The following is an 18,080-nucleotide window of genomic DNA, read 5'->3' as shown; positions in this document are numbered from 1 at the left end:
ACGACGGTTCAATCCCGCGTCCGGCCATCCTGATTTAGGTTTTCCGTGATTTCCCTAAATCACTCCAGGCAAATGCCGGGATGGTTCCTCTGAAAGGGCACGGCCGACTTCCTTCCCCATCCTTCCCTAATCCGATGAGACTGATGACCACGCTGTCTGGTCTCCTTCCCCAAAACCAACCAACCAACCACCCGGAGTACCGCGTCATTGTCGCAGGCTCGGCTCTTCAAATAACATAGCTTTTGTAGCTCAAAGACACACACGGTCGTGCCACCATTCTGTGCGTGTGGCTAGGAAAGAGAGAACGGTAGGCCATTGAGCTGATCGACGTTGGTCTGCCTACTACCTACTTGCTGACATCACTGAGATGCAGCCAACTTGATGTAAACCACAGCTATAGTCTGCCTCTGATGTCTACTGGGACATCGTGATGAGGAGAAGACTGTTGTATGGCTATCCTTCCTTCGCTGTGAGTGAGTTGTGGATGATATACAGGGTTATTACAAATGATTGAAGCGATTTCACAGCTCTACAATAACTTTATTATTCGAGATATTTCCACAATGCTTTGCACACACATACAAAAACTCAAAAAGTTTTTTTAGGCATTCACAAATGTTCGATATGTGCCACTTTAGTGATTCGGCAGACATCAAGCCGATAATCAAGTTCCTCCCACACTCTGCGCAGCATGTCCCCATCAATGAGTTCGAAAGCATCGTTGATGCGAGCTCGCAGTTCTGGCACGTTTCTTGGTAGAGGAGGTTTAAACACTGAATCTGTCACATAACCCCACAGAAAGAAATCGCATTGGGTTAACTCGGAGAGCGTGGAGGCCATGACATGAATTGCTGATCATGATCTCCACCACGTCCGATCCATCGGTTTTCCAATCTCCGGTTTAAGAAATGCCGAACATCACGATGGAAGTGCGGTGGAGCACCATCCTGTAGACCGTCGGCTGTGGTACGTTTAGCTCCCAGCTTGCTTTATTCATCGACTTCCGCAGGCTACACGTGAAACTTGCCCGCACGCGTTCAACCGTTTCTTCGCTCACTGCAGGCCGACCCGTTGATTCCCCCTTACAGAGGCATCCAGAAGCTTTAAACTGCGCATACCATCGCCGAATGGAGTTAGCAGTTGGTGGATCTTTGTTGAACTTCGTCCTGAAGTGTCGTTGCACTGTTATGACTGACTGATGTGAGTGCATTTCAAGCACGACATACGCTTTCTCGGCTCCTGTCGCCATTTTGTCTCACTGCGCTCTCGAGCGCTCTGGCGGCAGAAACCTGAAGTGCGGCTTCAGCCGAACAAAACCTTATGAGTTTTTCTTCGTATCTGTAGTGTGTCGTGACCATATGTCAATGAATGGAGCTACAGTGAATTTATGAAATCGCTCCAATCATTTGTAATAGCCCTATACAAGCTGTCATCTCAAAACCATCCAGGCTTGGTGCTGTCGCGCAGCCCCCTGGCCGATTCGTGAACACCTGCTGCTGTCTTGATCGGTCCATTGTGGATGACCAGGGCCTAGTCTTCACAACAACCGACGTCCTGAACTACACCGTCGGCTGCCATCTTCTAGATGTTCAATGGGCTGGTTAAGAGAGCATTGAGGTATGCGCCGAGCTGTACCGCAGAATGTCTGGATGGGTGACTGACACTGAACCCGTCTTCACACTGCCGCCGGCACGACAGCGGCTGGAGCTCAATGTCCTATGGCTTCGGCGTCATGGCTCACTGACGAGGCTTGTCAGCACTTCTTTGCGGCTTGCCCTTATGCCTAACCGCCATCTAACACGATGAGACACTGAAACTTCTTAATTAAATTTTTTACTTAAGCTGAAATAACTAGTAAGGTGAAACTGCTAAGTGAAACTGACGTGCTGTCACTTAGCTTGTCTTTATCGTTTCAACACTGACCTACAGAATTTGCCCAGACAAACAGAACTCAAAATTTTCCTACTCATTAATTACTCACAATATTCAATGGCAACGCGATTTGATTACTTTAAAATTAACTCAAAAGAGAGGCCCTAAATTAGAAGAAATCCTAACAATAACCAATACATATCATAAGTCACTTACCTAACAGAAAATCTTCATTACACGAACTACAGCAATGTCGCAAGCACCAATACTGCCAGCTAAATAAAAGATTCTTACTACTGAAGGCTCTAACTACTAATAGGCGTGTGGTTAGCCAAGGAAAGATTTAGTTGCTGAGCAAATAATGCATTTACCAGATTTTAGCTTAATCAAGTGACAACCAATTCAAAAAATTATATAATCAGCAGTAATAAATCTCCATGAGAGAAACACATTCAGACCGTCCGCTCGCGCTAATACTGCAAACCTCCAGCACTGCTAATTATTAACCTCTAACCTCCATCACTGCTGACCACTCACAACCAACTTCCATTACTGCTGGCCGTTCACCTCCAAGTGCTAGTCCGACCAGCCACAGAGTCTCTTAAAGAGCACGTACAGTGCTGTCACAGTTATTAAAGCTGAGTGCTACATAGCGCTGCCAACATACAAACACAAAAAAGGGCTACTTACAACAGTTTATAGCTCTGTAAACTCCGCCTTGAAAATAAATGTTACTGCAGATACTACTGTTTGATTAACGCCTCCGGGCATACACTTAGCCACTCTTCGACGCTTCGTGTTCACTAGCATGCAATGCAACCCAAGATCCCCAAGCCGCAACTGTTTCCTTCTTCCACGGAGTTATTAATCCGTCAAATACTTTTGATACATGACACTTCCCCGTATCAAAATTGCTAGTTCTTCGATACTCCACAGTGCTAAACACGAGTTTTTGCAGGGTTACAGCAAATGACAGAACACAACTACTGCCTTTCGATGACGATAGAAAATATCTGCTCGTAAATATTCGGGTAGCTCCTGGAGGACATTGATACGGGATGTGGCCACTCTTCGCATTTAGGAGGGTTTGAACTCTGTCCGAGACATTTTCAGTGAAGAATCTCAATGTCCGTGGATGAATGGCAGGCCGTTCTTCAAGAACCGAAACGAGAGTAGGTAGTGATGTTACACGCTGGGTCTGAAGTCGACTATGTAACTTAAGTCTAAGGTGTTCTATTGGTTTGACGTTGTGACTGTCGACAAGCAATCCCGTTTCAGAAATGTTATTGTCAAGAAACCATTGCCTAAAGGAAGCTCCTTTATGCGAGGGTGCACTGCCATTCTGATACAATATTAATCGTTTCTCAACTCTTCTTTTACTGTATGCCGTAAACTGAATACGTGTTTTTACGTATTTTGTGTTTTTTAAGTGTGATTGGGGGACCACACCGAACTGCAAAGAAACCACTCCCCCTTCCCTCCCATAGCAGGAAAGATTGCGTAGTTTGCTTTTCCATCTCCACCATGATCTTAGAGTAAACAATAAAATATGACTTCATTTTTGGCCTCGGAAATCATAAGGGATACCTATATTTTGTAAAGAAACAAAATAAATCAGGAGGACCTTCGTATTGAAGTCACGAATAGCTGTCGCCCAGTAAGTCCCTTCACTATGTACTCATGAAGGCTGTTTCCGAACTGTACAAACAAAGATTGCAGAAAAACTGAAAAAGAGAAGTGGTAGGCAGAAGCATTATCATACGACGCTACAGAGGATCGGACCCACGGGGGGAAACGCCTGCCGCTTGACCAACCCTTCAGACGCAAACTTGAGTTCCAGAGCTCCGCTGGTCATAAATACTTTCTTATAAGAGTACTATGTCGCAAGAAAGCAGTGCTTCAGTAAACGGCTTGATAGTGTTTAACGGAGTTGAATGATGAGCTACGATGTTTCAGATGTGCAAGATCTAGACTGCTAGCCATAGTCGCCAGCCGCCGACAGGACAGCTTCCGATCTACTTTTGTCGTAAAACCATGGGCTTAGGAAATAGCTAGTTTTGCGTTAAAGGTGAAGGTTTGTTTCATTATTGTCATATTACGGCGTTTTTGTAAATAAACATATCGTAGGGTCATCCAAGTACGTTATTTCAAGTAGCAAAAATACACCGATGGAATTATTTGGGAGCGCCAACCAGCCACTGGAAAATTCACACAGTGCGCCTCTTACGCCGTCCCCTACAGAGTCCCCAACTAAGCTGAGACACTTCAGGGAGTTTAGTGACCACATTTGGAGGGTACTACCGACCACAGGCATATGCAGGCACGCTGTAGTTCCGTGCTTCAAGATCAAAGTTCTCCTTTTGGCTACTGTAGAGAGTGTGTCTGCTACCACGTAGGGCTGGAAGAGAGAGAGAGAGAGAGAGAGAGAGAGAGAGAGAGAGAGAGAGAGAGAGAGAGAGAACTAATTTTTTTAAAAAGAACACGAGATGGATGAGAATAACTTAGTTTAACCAATGTAAATATAATGGGCGTAAACGAACATTTCACAGAGTTCTATATAAACATACTAACCTGCCATAAGCTCATGACCTGGCTTCAGGGACGTGTAAGTAACTGAACTTATAGCCCTGTTACAAGTGGTGAGAACGCTTTCTTCAATTTCTTAACCTAAGTTCTTATATTAAGAAATCTGAAACTTGTAGATAGAAAGAACTCATGTCGTATATATAGTGATGAACTGCCAGTTCTCTCTACATTCTGGCGTCGAAAACAAGCAGATTAATAGCTGAAACGTGCTGCTGACCGCAGCTTTCAGAAACACGTATACTGATTGTAATAGTGGCTCAAGAACATAGGTATATTTGCTGAAGGTTCAAAATCTGCAACGTTACGTATGACAACTCGATGCAGATTTCAAAGTATTAGGTTGATGCAAAAGTTTATACCGTTTTTGTTTTGGATGTTTCATTCCGGTTTCTGTGCCTCTATTCAACTGTTGTCAGTTTTTATTTTTAGTTCACGGTTTGTATTTTAGTTTACATATTGTCATTTTGTCATCCGGAGATAGCGCGTGAAGCCGTGACTTCTAGAAAGTGGAGTGCGAAGTGGAGAAGTGGGAACATTTTGACACAGACTTCTATCTCAGTTCAGTAGAGGGGTGACAGCAGCAGCGACAGCAAAGGCAGCCGGAAACATTGACGTCACACGTGGGGATAATGCCACTGGACGGAGCATGCCAAGAAATTGGTTTTCTCTTTTTTAGGAGGATCGTTCTGACATTAGTGGCTTTCCAGGTAGGTTCAAGAAGAACTTTGGGATTTGCTGAAGATCGTTTAAACGCCATATCAGCGTTCTCGAGAACTGACAGATATGATGACCTGTGGCCCTTCCCACCACGTACGACATTCACATTCAATGGGGAACGTTAAAAAACCGTGTGTCTGTTTGTTGTATGCTCTAAGCCAAAATCACGAAAATAAGCGGGTGACAGTATGTGCGTCTCTTCTTACTCTTCATCAACTGGCTCGTGAACAACATCGACCATTCCTAACCTGTATCGTTCCTAGTGAAGAGAAACGCAAGGGAGAAAAAGGGATGGTTGAGCCCAAACAAAGGAGCAACTAACCGTACAAAGACCCGTGTGCATCCACGAAGAATAATGTTACGCATGTGGTAGAACACCGATCAAGTGCAAACTGTTTCTCCAAGGTGTAACCATCACTGCTGACATTTATTTTCAACAACTGAGACGTCTTGCAGATGCAGTCCAAAAACAAGAAGACTGTGTGAAGTGATGCTGCCTCACTACGACGCTCGTCCGCAGTCTCCTACACGACAGGAAACACTATACAGGAGCTGGTTTTGGAAGTCATTCCTCACACACCTTATCGGCCTGATCTTGCGCCCACAGATTTTCACCTTTTTCGGTGCCCATCGTGCAACCTTCTACAAAGTTTCCAGAATGAGATTTTCACTCTGCAGCGGAGTGTGCGCTGATATGAAACTTCCTGTCAGATTAAAACTGTGTGCCCGACCGAGACTCGAACTCGGGACCTGTACCTTTCGCGGGCAAGTGCTCTACCATCTGAGCTACCGAAGCACGACTCACGCCCGGTCCTCACAGCTTTACTTCTGCCAGTACCTCGTCTCCTACCTTCCAAACTTTACAGAAGCTCTCCTGCGAACCTTGCAGAAGTTTGGAAGGTAGGAGACGAGATACTGGCAGAAGTAAAGCTGTGAGGACCGGGCGTGAGTCGTGCTTAGGTAGCTCAGATGGTAGAGCACTTGCCCGCGAAAGGCAAAGCTCCCGAGTTCGAGTCTCGGTCGGGCACACAGTTTTAATCTGCCAGGAAGTTTCATATCAGCGCACACTCCGCTGCAGAGTGAAAATCTCATTCTGGAAACATCCCCCAGGCTGTGGCTAAGCCATGTCTCCGCAGTATCCTTTCTTTCAGGAGTGCCAGTTCTGCAAGGTTCGCAGGAGAGCTTCTGTAAAGTTTGGAAGGTAGGAGACGAGGTACTGGCAGAAGTAAAGCTGTGAGGACCGGGCGGTAGCTCAGATGGTAGAGCACTTGCCCGCGAAAGGCAAAGGTCCCGAGTTCGAGTCTCGGTCGGGCACACAGTTTTAATCTGCCAGGAAGTTTCTACAAAGTTGCTTTATGGATGCACTGCGAACATGGTTCGACGAGTTCTTCAACTCCAAACCACGTAATTTTTGCACTCTCGGAATCGAAAAGTTACCTCAGCGTTGGCAGACTGCTGTAAATAGTGATGGGGAGTATGTTATTGATGACTAACATCTCTGTTACGTGTCTCTGTTGTGTTTATGGAAAAACGCTGCTAATCTATGCACCAGCCCAATATGTATGAGGTGCAGTCAAATGAAAACTGAATACCTGCCACAATGGGACTATTGAATTGATCAATTCAAAAGTAATCACCACATACGTTAAGACATTTATCGCACTGGCAGACGAGACGGTCGGTCCTGTTTTTCAGACTGCTGTTGGGCACTGACGGATCCACAACCTCACTCAGCCTTGCACATCCTCGTTCTACTGAAACATACGCTCATGCATGTTTTTCTTGAGGTCACCGAAGATGTGAAAATCACACGGTGGACGATCCGGGATGTACAGAGGATGATACAGTATTTTCCAGTCACTTTCGTCTGACTGCCAATGTAGGGTCTGGCATTATCGCGCAACAGGATTATCCTGTTTGGCAGCATTCCTGAGCGTTTAGACCTTATAAAGCGCTGCAGTTTCTGTAAAGTGCCATTATAGTGCTGCGCATTGATTGTGCTTCCACATACGTGGAACTCGACGACCAGAGGGCCCCAGCAGATGAAGAAGAAGATCAATGTGATCTTACCGGAATTTGTCTGAACAGCATTTTAATTTCTTTGGCGGGGAGGTGTGGGATGTTTCCACTGTTGGGTTTGCCTTTTGCCCTCCGGTTGTTGGAATGCTGTTGGACAGAATCACATTGCAGCAAGATAACTCCTGCCTCAGCAGTGCCACGCTGCGTTTCAGTGATTTGGTTAGGATACGCTTCAACATCTTTCGTACAGCCAAGATCGCTCATCGTGTGATTTTCACAGTTTTAGTGACCTGAAGAAAGACATATGTGGACTTCGGTTTCAGTGGGACGGGTAAGAGCAAGAGTGGATGCGGTTGTGGATCTGTGAGCGCTCGACGACGCTCTACGAAACAGGAATTGATGTCTTCCAGTGGGACAAATGTCTGAACGTGTGTGGTGATTACTTTTGAATTGAACCATTCCATGGTCCTGTAGTGGAGGGTGTTTGGTTTTCATCTCACTGCTCGTTATGCTATATTGAAAAGTTATTAGACTCATTAAACAGAGAGTACAATTTCATTCGAAGCATGATCATGGCCACGATGAAGCACAAAATCGGCCATACATGAAATACGTGTTACAATAGATCACCACAAAGGGAAGAGCTAAGCAAAAAGAATTCCATACACATTATAAAGCGCTAAGAAAAGTTTGCTGAACAGGAATATGATGAGTTCAACGGCAGTAGTATACGGATGGATTAATACAAACTTGATTTTGTCTCTTACTTCGAAAACAGACCATCGCACTAAACAGAGAACCTGTCATAGAGTGTAGGCTTTCATGGCTGGTATCTTCATATTTCCTGATATTTTTTTTTTTTTTTGTAGGCATAAGGTCATGCTCCAAGGCATAACAAATGTATGATGAGTGTGTCTCTTTTGCTGTTGCACTGTAACATGATGTAATCCGAATGGTTTGGAAAAATTGAGATATACCCCACGACTAATGCAATGAGCTTTGTAAACACGTCAGACCAGAACGTTAATGCTTTGTGAGCTACTTGCTGATACAAAAAGAAATGCTCTATGAGTGCAATCATTTTTAGGACATTCTTTAAATGTTATCCTGAAGAAAAGTGTGAAATTCCACTGGACGACCAACTGTCAGACTGCAATTGAGAAACTGAAAGTGGCATTAACAATGAGTCATAATTATGAGGAGAAATTTATCCTATGATGTGATCAATGAAGTGAGTGGATACATTCTCAATCAGGATATAAGTACTCTGTAAATTTGCATGGCATGAACCGCTGGGAGACCTGAAAGGGCAGGTTCAGCTGAATAATTGGCAATGTTTTTCCTACTCTTTGCACTTGTAGGCATCCTTCCTTCACGAAGACTGAGAGGTATGTGCAGAAGCATATCTTTGAAGTGAAGGTGACTGTAATGTCTGTGGTGTGTAATGCAGTGTCATGTTCATGTTGGAGATGATGGAAGAAGGAAGAGGGTGAAACCCAGTGCTAGCACGTAGCCTACGCCTTTTGAAGAGCGCTAAGGGTACTGCTGAGCTCAGCATCCCCATCTGACAGGCAGATCACTATCAACAGTGTAACACAGTGTAACATGCCCTCATTTCACGAGACATTGTAGAGGGGTTTGGAATTGATTCCAGGAGATTGGCGAGAAGACTGATGTTCAGAGGCTTTATGCCAGAATCCTTCCTGTCCTCTTTGCTGTAAAGACAAAGGGAAAATTGTCAACTGCACATGACATTCCCAGAGGGTCACCCAGCCAACCACTGGAGTCAGGAAACAGATGGCAAGGAACACCCAGTAACATTTGCATTGAGACAGTTGAGTATAGATGAATGGAATTACTTTACCACAGAAAAGGATGTGTTGAGTGTTCAATGTTCAAATGTGTGTGAAATCTTATGGGACTTAACTGCTAAGGTCATCAGTCCCTAAGCTTACACACTACTTAACCTAAATTATCCTAAGGACAAACACACACACCCACGCCCGAGGGAGGACTCGAACCTCTGTTGGGACCAGCCGCACAGTCCTTGACTGCAGCGCCTCAGACCGCTCGGCTAATCCCGCGCGGCTATGTTGAGTGTCATTTATGGTATTACATTATTTCTGTTGTTACCTGCATGGGAGGAAATTCTAAGTTATAACGAACCATGCTGCAATGAACTGGTTACTCAGACTTAATGACTCTTCAAAGAATAATAAACATGTTTGGTGCTGAACATGTGTGAATTTGATTGTGGAGTGATACACAAGAAACACAGGAATGACGATTGTTTGCAGAGATATTGGGGTTAAGCAATCACTTAGCAGGAGCCATTGGTGATAAGAAGTGCAGTTTGCTGCACAGACTGAGAAGTATTCAGGATCCAGCCACAGTTCACAGTGCAGAAGGGGCAAAATGATGAAGTATGGACCACGTGTTGTGGTACCTGGAGCTTTGAAAGGCGGAGAGTCAAGGAAGAATACAACATGTCACAGAGGGTGAAGGACAACTAGTTGTTGAGTAGCCAAGAAATACTGGTGAAAGGCAAGAAGGCAGGTTGTCGAACGATATGTAGGGAGTTGGATGCCATGCACACAATGTGCTAATCTCAGTTATCAAGGAGTACTACAGCAAAAATTACTAGAGGCACATAGTCTATTTGAAATTGTGAGGATGGACATTCTGGGTCCATTCGACCTAACACTAGCGGTAACCATTGTACGCTGACCATTATAAACCATTTTAACCTTATATTGTAATGGTTGCAATCCCAAAGCAACATGGACATGAAGTGGCACAAACCATGGTAAACAACTCATTACTGAAATTTGGCTTTTGTGATACAGTCGTTATGGTCAAGGCACTACCTTTATGTCTGATGTGCTTAAGCAACTGTGTAATCTACTGCGCATCGAGAAGCTTAGAACTAGCGCTTTCACCCTCAATCAACTGGAAGAAGAGAAAGTATTCATTGTAAGGCTGACAGAATGCTATTACGTGAACAGCTATCACAAAGATTGGGTCGTTTACCATCCTTATGTCGTAGTGACATATGATTCTAAAATACATACCAGCATCAGGTTCTCACCATATGAGAGGTAGTCTACAACAGAAACATGCCCTCACCTTTTGAAGAAATTATTGCTAACCTTGGGAAGAAGTTATATTACGAGATGCTTGGAAGAAGGTACAGAGAGGAAATATGAAACTGCTCAAGTATCAAGAGCATGTGGGACAGTGTGTTGCTAAACTATCTAAATACAAAGTCAGTCAATGGTTCATGCTTGAAAATCCATGCTACAATACACCTGATGCAACCTTCGCTGTACTGCTTCAAACTAGACTTGTTGCCGACTCAGAAACTTACCTTTTTAAGCGACATCCTGAAACTATGCTTTCCTCATTCATTACATGAGCTTATAGTTTCACAAAATGGACCATTTACCTCGAATCAGATGTTCCAGCATTTATGTAAGTATTGTGATAGGCAACATCACATATTGACTAGAAGTGTAATGATTTCTAGCGCCATAGAGATTCCGATTGCGTTTTCCGTAATATACAGCTACCTAAAGCGAAAACTTGGCAACGTTCATGAACAGCCAGTGAATCAAATATCAGTGGGTTCGGTAACCATTAATAAGTAAGAACTAGATAGGGACCTATATGGTAAATGAGAAGAAATGTGGGGTGTGTGGAAAAATTATGTGAGAATCTTCTCATCTTTGTTAAAGAGCTATCAATAAGGGAGAATTTCATTGTACTAGTTATAATTCTTGACTTAATGGAAACATCTTCCTGCAAGGAAACAAGACAGTCTAGTAGAGTACTTTAGATACTAATTGTTGCTTGTAAGAATGCTGGCAGTGTACCTTGTGTCTATAACTGAACTGGTATAAGACAAACACTAACTGTATTGCATTCAATTGTTAATGATTAAACACGTGTCAAGACGTTTTACAGGAACCATAAGCAAAATTCCAGGGCTGATTTTCTAAAGGAGGGTGGCATGTTGCGCCACAACAAGAAATATTCAATCCAGGTGGGGAGAACTAACATACCTTCCTTGGCTATTGCAACAGCAGTAGTAGGGGGATGGTGTCAGTGGTGCAAATTTGGTATCAAGTTGATATGCGAATTAATTAAACTGATCAGTTAACACCACCTGACCACACCTATCCCCACCCCCAGATAATGTCAGGGGTTTTCGTCAGCTTACACGTGGTCCCCATGCCCCTTCTGTCTCTCCCCAGCCCCTCCCCCTTCCCCCACCTACCCTAGTGGACGCAATTTTGAATTTTGGCGAGAATTTCGAATTTTGGTGGGAATTTCTTTGTCCTAGGGATGTGCTGATGTCCTACCCCACCCACAAACCAGGAACTGACGGGAAATTAAAAATGGCAGTTTATTTCCTGGGACTCCAATCTTGGTCCTCCTCGACAGAAAGCCCCAGTGCACTCTCCTAACACGACCATACCACCTGAGGTGCCTGTAATTGGCGAGAAATTAAAAATGGCAGTACTTTTTCAGGAACTCGAACTCCGTTTCTTCAGGATGGAAAGCCCAAGTGCACCCCGAACGCATGGAAACTGTCCAGATGCAGGAGAGAGAGGTTAGGTTAGTGCACTTTATTTACAGGGTGATTACAATTAAAGCTAAACTTTCAAAACGCTGTAGAAATAACACCACTGGTCAGAATGACGTCAAATTGCAACGGAATATTATTGGAGACGGGGGAAAACGTATTGCAATAGAAAAAAATAGTGTGAAAATTTATTAGTGGATGGCGCTGTATGTGTCAGAATACGTAAATGAAAATACCTGTCATGAGCACGACTCATTGAAGATGGTATAAACATGCCGGTTACACAGCTTTTCCTCATTTCGCGTCTGCGACGTTCGCCATGAATATGTCAATGCAGGATCGTACTCTGCTTGTAAAGCTATGTTACGAGAATGATGGCTGTGCACACGTCGCTCTTTAGAGGTTCTGGTCAATGAAGGGTTTGAAAAAAGGTGTTGGTCCGATGACTGCCGTGGGTCGGAGAAAATGATTCGGAAATTCGAAAAGACGGGGTCTTTTGGAGTGCAACCTGGTAGAGGGAGTAAACGAATTGATTCGACGTCGGTGGAAGCAGTTGCCTCAGCAATGCAGGAGGAGACGTGGTGAGCAAACGTGTAGTGTACAGAGAATTGGCCAAACATTGGACATACCCGTGAGCACGGTGCATACAATCCTACGAAACATCCTTATTTGCTATCCATTCAAAATTACTCATGTGCACGAGTTGCTTCCTGTTGACCTACCAGCAAGAGAGACCTTTCGTTTAGAATTTCTTGTTCGCATGGAAGTGGACAATGATTGGCCGTGGAAGATTTTGTGAACAGACAAAGGCCGCTTTCATCTGGCAGGACATGTCAATAAACAGAATTGTCGATTATGGGCAATGGAAAATCCACACACAAATCAACCAGTACCACTTCATCCTGAAAAGGTTACTGTTTGGTACAGGTTTATGGTACGATTTATCATAGGGCGACATTATTTTGAAGAGACAGGTGCTTCCAGGCCTGCTACCTTTACCGTCACTGACAAGCGCTATGAGTGTCTTTTGTGCAGCTACGTCATTCCAGCTCTCCAACAGCGTGGATGTGTGACTGGGATCATTTTTATGGAAGATGGCACACTTCCGCACATTGCATATCCTGTCAAGCAGCTGCTGAAGCGCCATTTTGGAAATGCTAGAATTATCAGCCGCCATTTCGCTACAGCATGGCCCATCCCGATCAATTAATCTTAATCTGTGTGACTTCTGGCTGTGGGGCTATCTGAATGATGTTGCATTCAGTGTTCTGATTGCAAACTTAGCTGCAATGAATGCACGCACTGCGCAACACTTTCTGAATATGACCACAGAAACACTTCGACCAGTTGTGGAACATGCTGTTTCTCGATTTGAACTTGTTGCAGAAAACGGTGGACAGCAAACTGAACATGTTTTGCGCCAGTCACACGGAAATTAATAATTCCATTTGATTTTGATTGGTGCTTTTTATGCAGTTTTTGGCCTCAGGACAATTAAAAACCTATGTGATTGATGTTTTTATGCGTTTTTTGGGCTCAGGACAAATAAAATACCGATTTTTCCCATCCGATGTGATACGACCTAGACGTGCTGGAAGGGTTTGCGTAACTAACAGTGTCACACCAGTACATCCATGCACATTGAGCAGTACGGTTTCTTTAACATCAAAGATGCATCTTAGGCATTGTTGTACGATTCCTTTCTCATTTGTAATCGATCACTATCACATTATGATGCTCACAGCGCAATCTATTGCTACATTTTGTAACTATTTATTTTTCTTCTGCCATATGTTTTCCCCCTTTTTCGATAATATTCCGTTGCAATTTGATGTCACTTGGACCAGTGGTGTTATTTCTACAGCGGTTTGAAAGATCCACTTTAATTATAATCACCTTGTATTTTGGCTGGGAATCTAACGTAAAGTTCGGTCCTAATTATGTAATTAATAGTAAAGAGGGGGTTTGATCACACAACTATATGCATCACGGTACAGAAGAACTGCCTAAAATCGCAATATAGCTCAAAAATTGACGATATCATACAACTGGTGTGATCCTGCTGGGAAAAAAATTTCACAATATCACTCGAAACTAATGGCAGACACACTCAAACTCTACCCTACACCCACAAGCAGGAGGGAAAAAAGCTCGGGTGTAAGGTGCTATTTTTACTCTTTCTCGTGGGAAATATGTTTAACCTTCGAGATGATGGCGTTGGACAGAGACGAGTGTAATAAGTGTATCACCTGTAAGCATACAGCTGAGGACAGTATTTATCACTACAGATGACTGCTCAAAAATCATCCTGCAACCCAGGTAATCGAAGCCAACACATGCTACCACAACTGATGGAAAAAATGTATCACCGTTCTAATTAAACATAAATTGTCATGAAAAAAACCAGCATTCGTAATGAACATGTCATCATGCAGCACATATACTGGGGAAAATTGTCGTCCCAAAAGACTAGCTGAAAGTGTGTTCTTCTCGATAGGTGCTCACAACTGTCAAAATTCAAGGTCCACTTACCTCCCCTCATCCTTGCCCTCCCTCCCTCCATCCATCGACCTATGAGGGGAAGGCAGTGAAGCAGTGATTACAGCCACTAGTGAATGATATTTGTGCCACTCTCATATTTCAAAACAGGTCACCTTTTTCGAAACTATCTGCCAAGGACCCCATACAGAAAAATCTCCAGTGCTGTTTCTTAGACAGTCCCTCTGCATCTTGTAACTGCTCCTCAGTCTCTGCCCCACCCTCCCTGCAGCTTTGTCCATGTGTTCGTTCCAATTTATGTCAGACCTGAATGGAAGTCAGAGAGCGCTCTATCTAAGACCTGCACCCTGTGCCATCTGTGACACGCTGTGGAGAACCAGAACAAGCTGAGTTAATGCCACAGGACCGTGTTTTGACTACTCAGTGGAAATGGGAACCTGTTGTCGTAGCTCTGCCAACTACAATGTGTAACTCCAGCGTCAAACTTAGCTTTCCCCTGAAACACGAGGTAGTTGAAAAGGTAATACGAACACATTACTCTAGTGTTTCTTGTTGGAAAAATTAGGAAGACCCCTCATCATACAGTGCATGGAAGAAGGATGGCCGGCCGGTGTGGCCGTGCGGTTAAAGGCGCTTCAGTCTGGAACCGCGTGACCGCTACGGTCGCAGGTTCGAATCCTGCCTCGGGCATGGATGTGTGTGATGTCCTTAGGTTGGTTAGGTTTAATTAGTTCTAAGTTCTAGGCGACTGATGACCTCAGAAGTTAAGTCGCACAGTGCTCAGAGCCATTTGAACCATTTTTTGAAGAAGGATGAGGATTTTGCTACTGGCCTGCAGTACGTCTCCAGACTACATACAGGTAATGCAGTGCATAGGAGATCTGTGTCTCTCAGAGTGCATTCATGTCTGTCACCCAAATATTCTCTCCCACATCGGTATTTTGTACCATATGGCAGAGAAAAAATACGAACTATAAAAACTACCCTAATGCCATCTGGTAGAGAACTTGACAAGATATTACCGTGTCCCTGTCTTCTAATATATTGAAAACAAATACAATCTGCATGTCGGCATTGACCATATGTGGCGATCTTATTAAATATACAGGTACTGGTTCATTGGAACAGGCGGCTCGTGATCGCAGTCAGTTTCACAGACCAGTGTCAAGTGGTATTTTTCTGCTGTAACACATCCAAGCAGTGCATGAATACGGTTATATACACCATCATTTTGTTTTTTTCCACGACATCTTTGATCTGTGTTAGGTGCTAAACCGACATTAACATGTTTTGATCCACTGGCTCTCACAGAAAACTGGACGTCGCATGGTGTAAATTATGCAGCTGCTGCCTCCACCATACACACAGGTTGATTTAAATAAAAAAATGGTTAAAATGGCTCTGAGCACAATGGGACTTAACATCTGAGGTCATCAGTTCCCTGGAACTTAGAACTACTTAAACCCAATTAACCTAAGGGAATTACAAAAATCCACGCCCGAGACAGGATTCGAAACTGCGACTGTAGCAGTCCTGCGGTTCCGGACTGAAGCGCCCAGAACCGCTCGGCCATCGCGGCGGATATTTAAATAAAAAATAGAGGCTATGTTTCTTATTGACAAAAAAAAATGCGGAAGACATCGCGATACATGGAAACTGTTAGTTTTGCGGTGTTGTGGTGTGTTTCCAGACAGCTATCTGAGTGTGTTTGATAACTCTTTCAGTGCAGGCCATCCTCAGAGGGTGTTGCTCCCACTACGACTCGCTCTCCATCTCCAACACAAGTGATGTCACTCAGTCATCATGTGCTAATCAACAGCGTACCAGAGGACGTGTAGGATGGAAAAGACGCTTTAGATTTACTATAATAAACACCATAGTTGATAGTGTGATCAGTTTTAGCAATTTCATAAGTTTTTCTGTAATTTCAACACCGACCATTGAGCCGACAGCATGCTTCCCAATTTCTGTATCATCGCAAAACTACCCCTCCACTACTTTGCAAGTACCGTATACAAGATCGCGAATTTAGGTAAATGACTGTGCAGTACATCCATTCATTGTTAATTCTCAAACACATGTATTTACCAGACGGTGTACTTTACTGATCTACATATTTCTAGTACTTCGATCATATTACGTTATTTACGGTTACGACTGCCTATCTTTGCCTATACGGATGGGAATCACAGAGTACTCTCTCATGTAGATTGAGAGATCTCCCCTCATTGTCTTTGACCAGCCCCCCCTGAAACTGACCAGAAATAGGAGGCTACTACAACGTGCACTACATTCCACGTCTCGTGAAGGAACAGAGCGAACCGAGTCTGTGACTGCTGTTCGGCGAAGACTGTTCCTCACTAAACTCACTCACAACGCCCATCCAAGTGTACCAGACCTCTCCAGATGCGCGCATGTCGTGGAGGTTAGCAGCCCTTATCGGTGTACAGAAGATATGAAAGTGTTGTGATGATATAACAGACGGTTATGAAGAAGAAACGTGTGGTTTTTGCGTGATGGAGCTCCAGACAAACGTAGTTTGAAGCCGTTTACTTAAATCAACTGCGCTATCATTCAAGAAGTATTGTTCTAGTGTCTCGGGTCAGTATGTAGAAGGTATTGGTAAAAGAGAAATGATCGTGGAACATAAGCACGTACATTCCTAGGCTGCACGGTTCTGCACTTGAAACATGCTGTACTGCTGGAGCGGCGCGTCTTCCGACCTATTAGTCGTGTGGAATACAACGCTGTTAATATTACACTGTAAGAAATAAATTCCCAGCGAATGACATACTTCCTCCCGACAAGTTTCTCTACGATCAACTATGCTGACAAACTGTAAAGTATAAAGCTACTACAAAGAAACTAGAGATCGTTTCTAACACAAACACTGTACAGGGTGTTACAAAAAGGTACGGCCAAACTTTCAGGAAACATTCATCAAACACAAAGAAAGAAAACATGTTATGTGGACATGTGTCCGGAAACGCTTAATTTCCATGTTAGAGCTCATTTTAGTTTCGTCAGTATGTACTGTACTTCCTCGATTCACCGCCAGTGGGCCCAATTGAAGGAAGGCAATAGCCGTGACGCGGTACGCTTGTATCGAGACAGATTTCCAGAACGAAGGTGTCCCGACAGGAAGACGTTCGAAGCAATTGATCGGCGCCTTAGGGAGCACGGAACATTCCAGCCTATGACTCGCGACTGGGGAAGACCTAGAACGACGAGGACACCTGCAATGGACGAGGCAATTCTTCGTGCAGTTGACGATAACCCTAATGTCAGCGTCAGAGAAGTTGCTGCTGTACAAGGTAACGTTGACCACGTCACTGTATGGAGAGTGCTATGGGAGAACCAGTTGTTTCCGTACCATGTACAGCGTGTGCAGGCACTATCAGCAGCTGATTGGCCTCCACGGGTACACTTCTGCGAATGGTTCATCCGACAATGTGTCAATCCTCATTTCAGTGCAAATGTTCTCTTTACGGATGATGCTTTATTCCAACGTGATCAAATTGTAAATTTTCACAATCAACATGTGTGGGCTGACGAGAATCCGCACGCAATTGTGCAATCACTTCATCAGCACAGATTTTCTGTAAACGTTTGGGCAGGCATTGTTGGTGATGTCTTGATTGGGCCCCATGTTCTTCCACCTACGCTCAATGGAGCACGCTATCGTGATTTCATACGGGATACTCTACCTGTACTGCTAGAACATGTGCCTTTACAAGTACGACACAACATGTGGTTCATGCACGATGGAGCTCCTGCTCATTTCAGTCGAAGTGTTCGTATG

Source organism: Schistocerca cancellata, chromosome 3 (assembly GCF_023864275.1).
Source record: "Schistocerca cancellata isolate TAMUIC-IGC-003103 chromosome 3, iqSchCanc2.1, whole genome shotgun sequence".
Taxonomy (NCBI): domain Eukaryota; kingdom Metazoa; phylum Arthropoda; class Insecta; order Orthoptera; family Acrididae; genus Schistocerca; species Schistocerca cancellata.
Note: the sequence above shows the minus strand (reverse complement) of the source record.